Source organism: Tupaia chinensis, unplaced genomic scaffold (assembly GCF_000334495.1).
Source record: "Tupaia chinensis unplaced genomic scaffold, TupChi_1.0 Scaffold144883_1, whole genome shotgun sequence".
Lineage (NCBI taxonomy): Eukaryota > Metazoa > Chordata > Mammalia > Scandentia > Tupaiidae > Tupaia > Tupaia belangeri.
The window spans coordinates 364-8898 of NW_006204742.1; the positions used below are offsets into that span (position 1 = coordinate 364).

The 8535-nt window shown below is 36.5% G+C and overlaps 1 pseudogene; it reads left to right on the plus strand.

Moving 5' to 3' along the window:
• The first annotated feature begins 3806 nt into the window (after nucleotides 1–3806).
• Nucleotides 3807–8535, plus strand: part of LOC102470993 (translation initiation factor IF-3, mitochondrial pseudogene) — a 10403-nt pseudogene continuing 5674 nt past the window's right edge.

An 8535-nucleotide genomic window follows, 5' to 3' on the forward strand; every position in this document is an offset into this window, starting at 1 on the left:
AATGTCAAGTGACTTACAAAGGTCATCCCATCAGGCTAACATCGGATCTCTCAGTGGAAACAATGCAGGCAAGCAAGGAAAGAATGGGAACACATACTGAAAATGTTAAGAGAGAAACAATTTTATCCAAGATTGTTATAGCCAGCAAGATTATCCTTCATATGGGGAAAAAAAAGATTAAAATATTCTCAGTCAAACAAAACTTGAAAGAATTTGCCAACACCAGATCAACTCTTCAAGAAACTCTGAAGCAAGCCTAACTAAGAAATGTACAGACAGAAATAAGAGAATAAAAGACAACCAAGACAATGGCCAACAATCACCAAGAGAATGGTAGACACAAGTCCAGAAATATCGATAATAACACTGAATGTTAATAGATTAAAGTCTACAATTGAGAGATGCAGACTGGCTGAATGGAAAACAAACAAACAAACAAAAACCAGAAACCTATCTGTTGCCTAAAAGAAACACATATCAGGGATAAAGTCATACATAGACTAAAAGTGAAAGGTTGGAAAAAGTTATTTCTGCTAATGGGAACCAAAACCCACTGAAGTGAAGATACTAATTTCTGACAACATAGGCTTTAAAACAGAAACTGCATGAAGAGACAAAAAAGGGTATTATCTAGTAGTAAAAGAGCTAATCCACCATGAAGATATAACAGTTATAAATATCTATGCACCTAACTCAGGAGCACCCATATATGTGAAGGAAAGACTGCAGTATATAGATCTGAAAGGAGATAACATAATGCAACACACTAATTGTTTGGGATCTCAAACCCTGCCCCTCCCCCCACACACACACACACTAGCTCCATTGAACAGGTCATCTAGACAGATAAAGGCAAAGAAATAAAGGATCTAAATAATATCATAAATCAAATGGACTTAAAAGACATCTATAGAACCTTCTACCCAAAAACCTCAAGATACACTTTTTCTCAACCCCATAGGGAATCTTTTCATGGATTGACCACATGACAGGGGACAAAGCAAGCCTTCACTGATTCAAAGGCATAGAAACTATCCAGCACCATCTCCGACTATGATGTAATTAAACTTGATACTAATTTATGGAAAAATCCTCAAAAAATCACTAATACATGGAAACTAAATGGACAAACCTAGCATCATGCCTCAGAGAGCTTTAAAGGAAAGGAAAAAAAAATAAACCTCCAGGAGAAAAGAAATAATAAAGATTCAACCAAAATAAATGAAATAGAATATAAATGAACTATACAAAAAATAAATGAAAATAAAAGTTGGTTTTTTGAAAAGATAGACATAATTGACACACTGCTAGCTAGACTAATTAAGAAGAGAGAAATAAACCAGGCAAATAAAATGTGCAATGAAGCATGCAATATAACAACAAACTAAAAAGAAATACAAAACATCTTTAGAGGATACTGTGAACAGCAATACGCCAACAAACAAGAAAATCTGGATGATATGGACAAACTGCTGGACACATATAATCTCCCAAGATTGAGTCAGGAGGACATAGAAAATCTGAATAGGCCCATAACAAGCCATGAGATTGAATCAGTAATAAATAACCTCCCAACAAAGAAAAGTACTGGTCCTGATGGCTTCACCTCTGAATGCTAAAAAAACTTTTAAAGGATTAACCCCCATTCTACTCAAGTTATTTCTGAAGAACCAAAATTATGAAACTCTTCCACATTAATTCTATGAAGCCTCCATCACCCTAAACCTTAAAACAGACAAGGACATGATAAGGAAGGAAAGCTACAGACCAATATCTCTGATGAAGGTAGATGCAAAAATTCTCAACAAAATACTAGCAAATAGTATAGAACAATATGTAGAAAAGATTATACATCACGACCAGGTGGACTTTATTCCAGATACGCAAGCATGGTTCAACATACACAAAACTATAAATGTAATAACCATATTAACAGAAAGAAAGATAAAAACCATATGATCATATCAACTGATGCAGAAAAACCATTTGGTAACACACAATGCTACATGATTGAGATTCTCAGCAAAATTGGCTAGAAGTATCATTACTCAACACAGTAAAAGCTATCTATGCAAAATCCATAGCTTGCATTATCCTAAATGGGGAAAACCTGGCTAAAAACTGGTACAACTCAAGGATGCCCACTTTCTTCTCTCCTTTTAAATACATTACTGGAAGTCTTTGCCAATGCCATCAGTAAAAAGAATAAAATATAGGCATTCAAATTGGAAAAGAATAGGTGAAATTATCTCTATTTTCAGATGAAATGATTGTATACATAGAAGACCCAGAAAGAAAGAAAGATGCAGAGAGACAGAAAGTGAGAAATCATCCCCTAGGAGGAATGGCCATGCCACATTTTGTTCACCTCCATTCTCTTCTTGGGAACTTAGGCATGCATATGCCTGGTGTGAGTTTAAGCCAGCAGGTCCGGGACTTGAACCGTGGTTGGCTGTATGAGATTCCAGCAACATAGCCGTTATGACAACTGCAGGTCCCAAGACTTCAAATTATAAAACTACTGGTATAAAACACTGGAGAAGCTAGGGAGACATTGTGGTGGGCAAAACTTCTTAAATAAGACCCCCCCAAACAAAGTTAAATAATCCTCAAAATATACAAATGGGATTACATCACATTAAAAAGTTTCTGAATGGCAAAGACACAGTAAGTAGTGTGAATTGACATCCCTTGGAATGGGAGAATATTTTTGTACACTATGCTTCAGATAAGGGAATGATAACCAGAATACACAGGGAACTCAAGTGGTTTACTCTAAAAAAAGATGATCAACCCAATTAAAAGATGGGAGAATGAGCTGAAAAAAGCAGAGTCTTAGGAACACATACAAATAGTCAAAAGCCATGAAAAAGTGCTCAATACCCTTCATCATAAGGGACCTAGATTAAAACCATAATGAGATACCAACTAACCCCAGTTGGAATGAAAAAGATTTTAAAAAAAGAGAAAGAGAAGTTCTGGCTGGGATGTGGTTAAAGGGGAACATGCCTACACTGATGATGGGAAGGTAAATAGGTCCAGTCACTGTGAAGAAAAATACAGATATTCCTCAAAGATCTACAAATATAACTGCCATATGACCCAAGGATCCCAGTCCTTAGTGTCTACACAAAGGACAGAAGAATACTTAGTCAATAAAGTGCTAGCACTTTTATGTTTATTGGGGCATTATACACAATTGCTAAAAAAATGGAACCAACACAAATGCCTATGAAAAGAGGAATGGATTGAAAAAGCGGGACACACAACCTCTATGGAATACTACTCAGCCAGAAAACAAAAAACACAAAATCCAAAAAACAAGATCCTGGCTTTTGACAGAAAGTGGATGAATATGGAAGACTTACTGCTGAGTGAAACAAGGCAGGCTATGAAGAAGAGACATTTTATGTCTCCACTTAATATACACCAACTGTCAGCACTCTATGTCCAAAACTGAATGACTAGGGGATATAGAAACACAAAAAATGGTTATATATATATCAGATACAGTATGAGAAGTAGATGGGAGAAGGAGGAGTTTCTGGGGAAAGATATTAAGGACAAAAAGAGAGAGGCAAAACATTTCTGGCACACAAAAAAAATGGGTTATTATCTGTTGAGAATAACTTCAAAAAAAAAAGGGGGGGTTATTATCTGTTGAGGATAATGTGTATTGTATCCCCTACTGGGCTGGTTAGAAATGTATTCATGTTGGTAGATTGCCTTTACAGGCTAAGTGACACATGTTATTGAATGTAAAAAATAATTAAAATAAATGAAATTAAGCAAAACATATAGACGTAATGCCAATTCTCATTATAGTACTATCAGGAGTTGTATTAGGCAACCACGACCATGGAGTTAGAGAATACAGAACTGCTGTTCCTGGAGGAAATACAGGGTTATATCCTTGCAAGCTAATGGTGACATTTACAATAATGAATCACATAACATGCGCTTCTTTGACATCTGTTGGAGAGAAGAAGCTAGTAGTGTTTAGGGAGGAAGAAGAAGGAACAAAGGCAGTAACACAAGCATAGGAAAGCAGGGAAACAAACTGAAGAGAAATTCATATGGGAGAAGCCTGCAGTGAGAATGTCGGGAGGGAGAGCCTTCAGTAAGGAGAAGGGAGAATAGAAAGATGGCATGCATGTGTGGAGGTGGGGATTGTCACAAGTGGACAGGTACCGTGGAGGATGAAATCGTTTTCAGTGGATATTTACCAATACTTCGTAGAATTGTTCCTGAAAAAGACAATGGAAATAAGAATGTAAAATCAAAAGAGAAACACTTGCATTTTTACTTGTAAAAAAAATAAAGAAAATGATAAAACAAATAGCATGTCAATCCAAACACATACACAATCACTTGCACTTACACACACACACACACACAGAGAACGGTGGTAGCTCATGTGTATTCTAAATAATAATGTATTCTAAAAAGATGTGGGGACAGTGATAAAGAGTGAGTTTTAATGCACTTAATTGAGAAATGTTTTAGAATTTTGAGTTGTGATGGTTATTTTATCAAATGTCCCTGGGTTTCTTGTTCTAGTATTTAGCCTTTGACTCTTTGATTTCTTGTCTTTATTGTATTCTTCTTCCAATCTAGAGGAGGAGCAATTTTTATTACTCTATGTCAGTTTTGTGTGAAGACACGAGAAGTGATGGTTTAAAGATGAGGAACCATGGCTCCTGGTACAAATACCTGGCTAGGTTTGCTTCAGGATTATGGTCATGTTGACACCCATGGGTCAGTTTATGACTTTGTTTTATGTGTGTTTCTATGAAAAACACTTAAAACACAGTACAAGTAGAACACAATGCTTATAGTCAAGGAATGACAAGGAGTCAAGACAAAAAGAAAGCAGTGGAAAAAATAGGGAATCTGAAGGGACCAGTACTTAATATGGAGAAGTGTCATTGTGAGAAAATGAAGAGAAAGAGTGGACTGTAAAGGTATGGGAAAATGAAGGGAGAGCATGTAAGAGTGGAGGTAGAAAACATCACAGAAAAAACAGACCCCATGGAGCTTGAATAAGGCTAGTAAAAGAATATTTACCAAATTTTTCCTGAGGGTCTTCTAAAAAATAAAATACAAAAATCAAACCAAAAAATAAAATACGAAAATCAAGTTAAACATCAAAGGAAATACACATGAGGAAAATGCAATTATATTGAAAACTCAGAATGGAAACATCAAATTAGCAGGATGCTAGTAAACACACACCCATACAAATAGATACACACATGGGCGAAGCTAACAATTATTCTAAATAACAATTTAATCCAAAGGAATGTGAGGGGTCCAGAACACCTGGGCAATATGACCAAGGGCAGTGAATAAGTGATACTCAAACTCACAATTGACCAACAAATGGCATCAGAATTTAGGTTTTTGAAAGGACAATATATAGATGAGCTCAACTCATCAAGTTCAGTCTCCTCTCATTTCTTAAGAAATGAAGGAGGCTACATCTGGCTCTGGCTCTCACAGCTATTGCAGTACACTGTGCTCCATAGAGACAGCACTGGGGCAAGTGAAAGCCGGACGGGCACTGGGAGACTCTGTTTCTCATGGAGGAAAGGGACTAACCATTGGCAAGAAAGATACTAAGCAGCCGAGAGGCAAATGTCATCATATGCATTCTTTGTGCAAACTTGCCAGGAGGAACACAAGACCAAGCACCCAGTTATTTCAGTAAACTTTTCAGTGTTTTCTAAGAGGTGTTCAGAGAGGTGGAAGACCATGTCTGCTAAAGAGAAAGGGAAATTGAAGCTACGGCAATGACAGACAAGGCACCTTATGAAAGTGCAGTGAAAAACATTATCTCTCCTCAGGGCAAGCAAAAAAGAAGTTCAAGGATTCCAACGCATATAAAAGGCCTCCATCAGCCGTTTCTTGTTCTGTTCTGAGTATGGCCCCCCAAATCAAAGGAAGAGGTCTGGCTGATGTATTGGTGATGGTGCCAATAAGCTGGGAGATATGTGGAGTAACACTGATGCAGATGATAAACAGCCTTATGAAAAGAAGGCTGCTAAGCAGAAGAAGAAATGCTAAAAGGATATTGCTGGATACCTAGCTGAAGGAAAGTCCAATGCAGTCAAAAAGGCAGCTTTCATGGCTGAAAAGAGCGAGAAAAAGAAGGAAGAGCTGGAAGATGAGGAAGATGAAGATGATGATGATGAAGAAAATAATGATGATGAATAAGTTGTTTTTCCCCTTGTTTATAACACATTTAACCTTCATGTACACAACTCACTCCTTTTGAAAGAAAATAAATGAAATGTAACGCTGTGTCAGATATGATTTTAAACCATACAGTGTATTTTTCCATACAGTTAATACACTACTGAATGTGCCTTTAGCTAGCCCTGTCCTGGTGGTAGTTTCAATAGCCTCCCACCTTGCCTGGTATAGTAAGGGGGTTGTAAATTTGCATGAATATTTAAAGCAGGTTTTTGCCAGAGCACAGCACAAATTAGTTATATATGGGGATAGTAGTTCTTTCAACTTCAGTGGTCGCTGATGTAGCTTATATGAAATAACTGTTGTTCTGGTACCAAAATACAACTGTGTAATTGCAAAAAAAAAATTAATAAAAAAAATTTTAAAAGTTGCTGATGTTTTGTTGATCTTCTGAATATCTCTAAATAAATACAATTTTTGTTTTCATTTTTTAAAAATTGAAAGGATTAGGAAAGTAGGATTACATAGAAATGTGCATTTGAAATTGACATATGTGATAGAGGTCCTAAGTTAAAGGAAGTTGGGGTATGGCCAGTGGCATGGTGGTTAAGGCAGCTGGGTCCTCATGACCAAGAGCATGGTCCAAATCCTGGACTGGTGTTTTGAGAAACAAGCTGAGCATGTATACATGCATATCCCACTTCCTGAAATGAGGAAGCAAAAAGGAATGGGGACTGAGACCTGGATATTCCACACATGGGAAAGAGCTTTCTCACATGTCTCTTTCTTATTTGATCTGTCTCTCTGGCAAGTGCATGTGCCTTCTGGGAAAGTTTTTATCAGAAGGAATGCTTCCCCTGAAAAATATATTGGACATAAGATTTCTATTACTAATATTCTTAATTTCACCAGTTTCAGAATAAAACTACTATAAGTATTTGGAATATAGAAGAAGCAATGTTTATAGGGAAGGAGAAGCCTGGAAAAGCATGAAAAAGGAAAGAATAAGAATGAATGGAAAAAGTAGGGAAATAGGAATGAAGACAATGTAATATTGGAATATTCTTAAGCCAAGAATGGGGAGGAAATAGCACACATCTAGTAAAGGGAGGGCCATGGAATGATTCAGAGGTGAAGAAGGGAGGACAGTAAAGACACCAGGAGGCTGGGGCGGGGAGGCAAGATGACTACTGTTGACTGGACCCCACATGGGAGAGTGCACGGTTTGAGTCCTGGACCTGGTGATTTGAGAAAAACACCAGAGGTGTGCTCAAAATCCTGGAAAAACAAGGGGAGGAGATGGGATTGCTATATTGCCATCCCTCTCTCTGTCTCTCATGCTCTCTGTCTCAAGAATACACATTTGTTCTTTAAAATAATAATAAATTTTAAAAACACATGAAGAAAGCTCTCGTTTTAAAGTAGCGTAGAAGGGTAAGTTGGTCAGATAAAATTTATCATCTTTCCCTGACATTGTTCTAATAATGAATTAGAAAAACCAATATAAATATCATAAGTCACAAACAAGAGAATTTCAACTTACTGACAAATTCAAGTGTAGAGTTAACATTCTCAAGATACAGACACACAGTAACACATACATACACACAGTAATACACACACACACACACACAAGTGCATGTGCACAGTGGCAAAAATTCACGTTTGTTCTAAATAATAGTATATTTAAATAAAATGGGACAGAGAAGGAATGTGCTTACTAAGCTGAAAAGAACTCAGAAATATTAGTTATGGAGTTTATTCCATAAAAATATTCTTGGATCCTTCTTACATTAGTTAAACTATTTTATCAGTTATCGTTAATATGTTCTTTATCTCCCACTAAATGTATAATGTCAATTCCTGTAGTGGTGGTAGCTATCTTGTAATAAGTTGCAAGAAACACTGAAGTAGAGAATACTGAACCACCACTCCTTGAAGAAATGTGGTTTATATATTCTTTTGGCCAAGGTCATATTTACACACATGAATTCATATAGAACATTTTCTTATATGTGCTTCCATGACAAACATATGGAAGAGAGGAGAATACAATGTTTAAAAGTAAAGAAGGATGAAGAATGAAAGACTATAAAGAAACTGGAAGGTAGTGAAACAGAACGTAACATGGGAGAAGTCAGTGTCAAAATGGTTAAAGAGAGAGTTACATTAAAGAGAAGGGAGAAGGATGGGATAGAATGCCAAGGAGGAAGTAAGAAAAGTAAAAGAGAACATGGAACTATGGTACAGAAATCAGGGCTGTCAGAGAATACTCACCATTTCTGCTCTGAAGTCCTTCTGAAAAAAAAAAAAAAAAAAAAAATTCATGTCAATATAAAG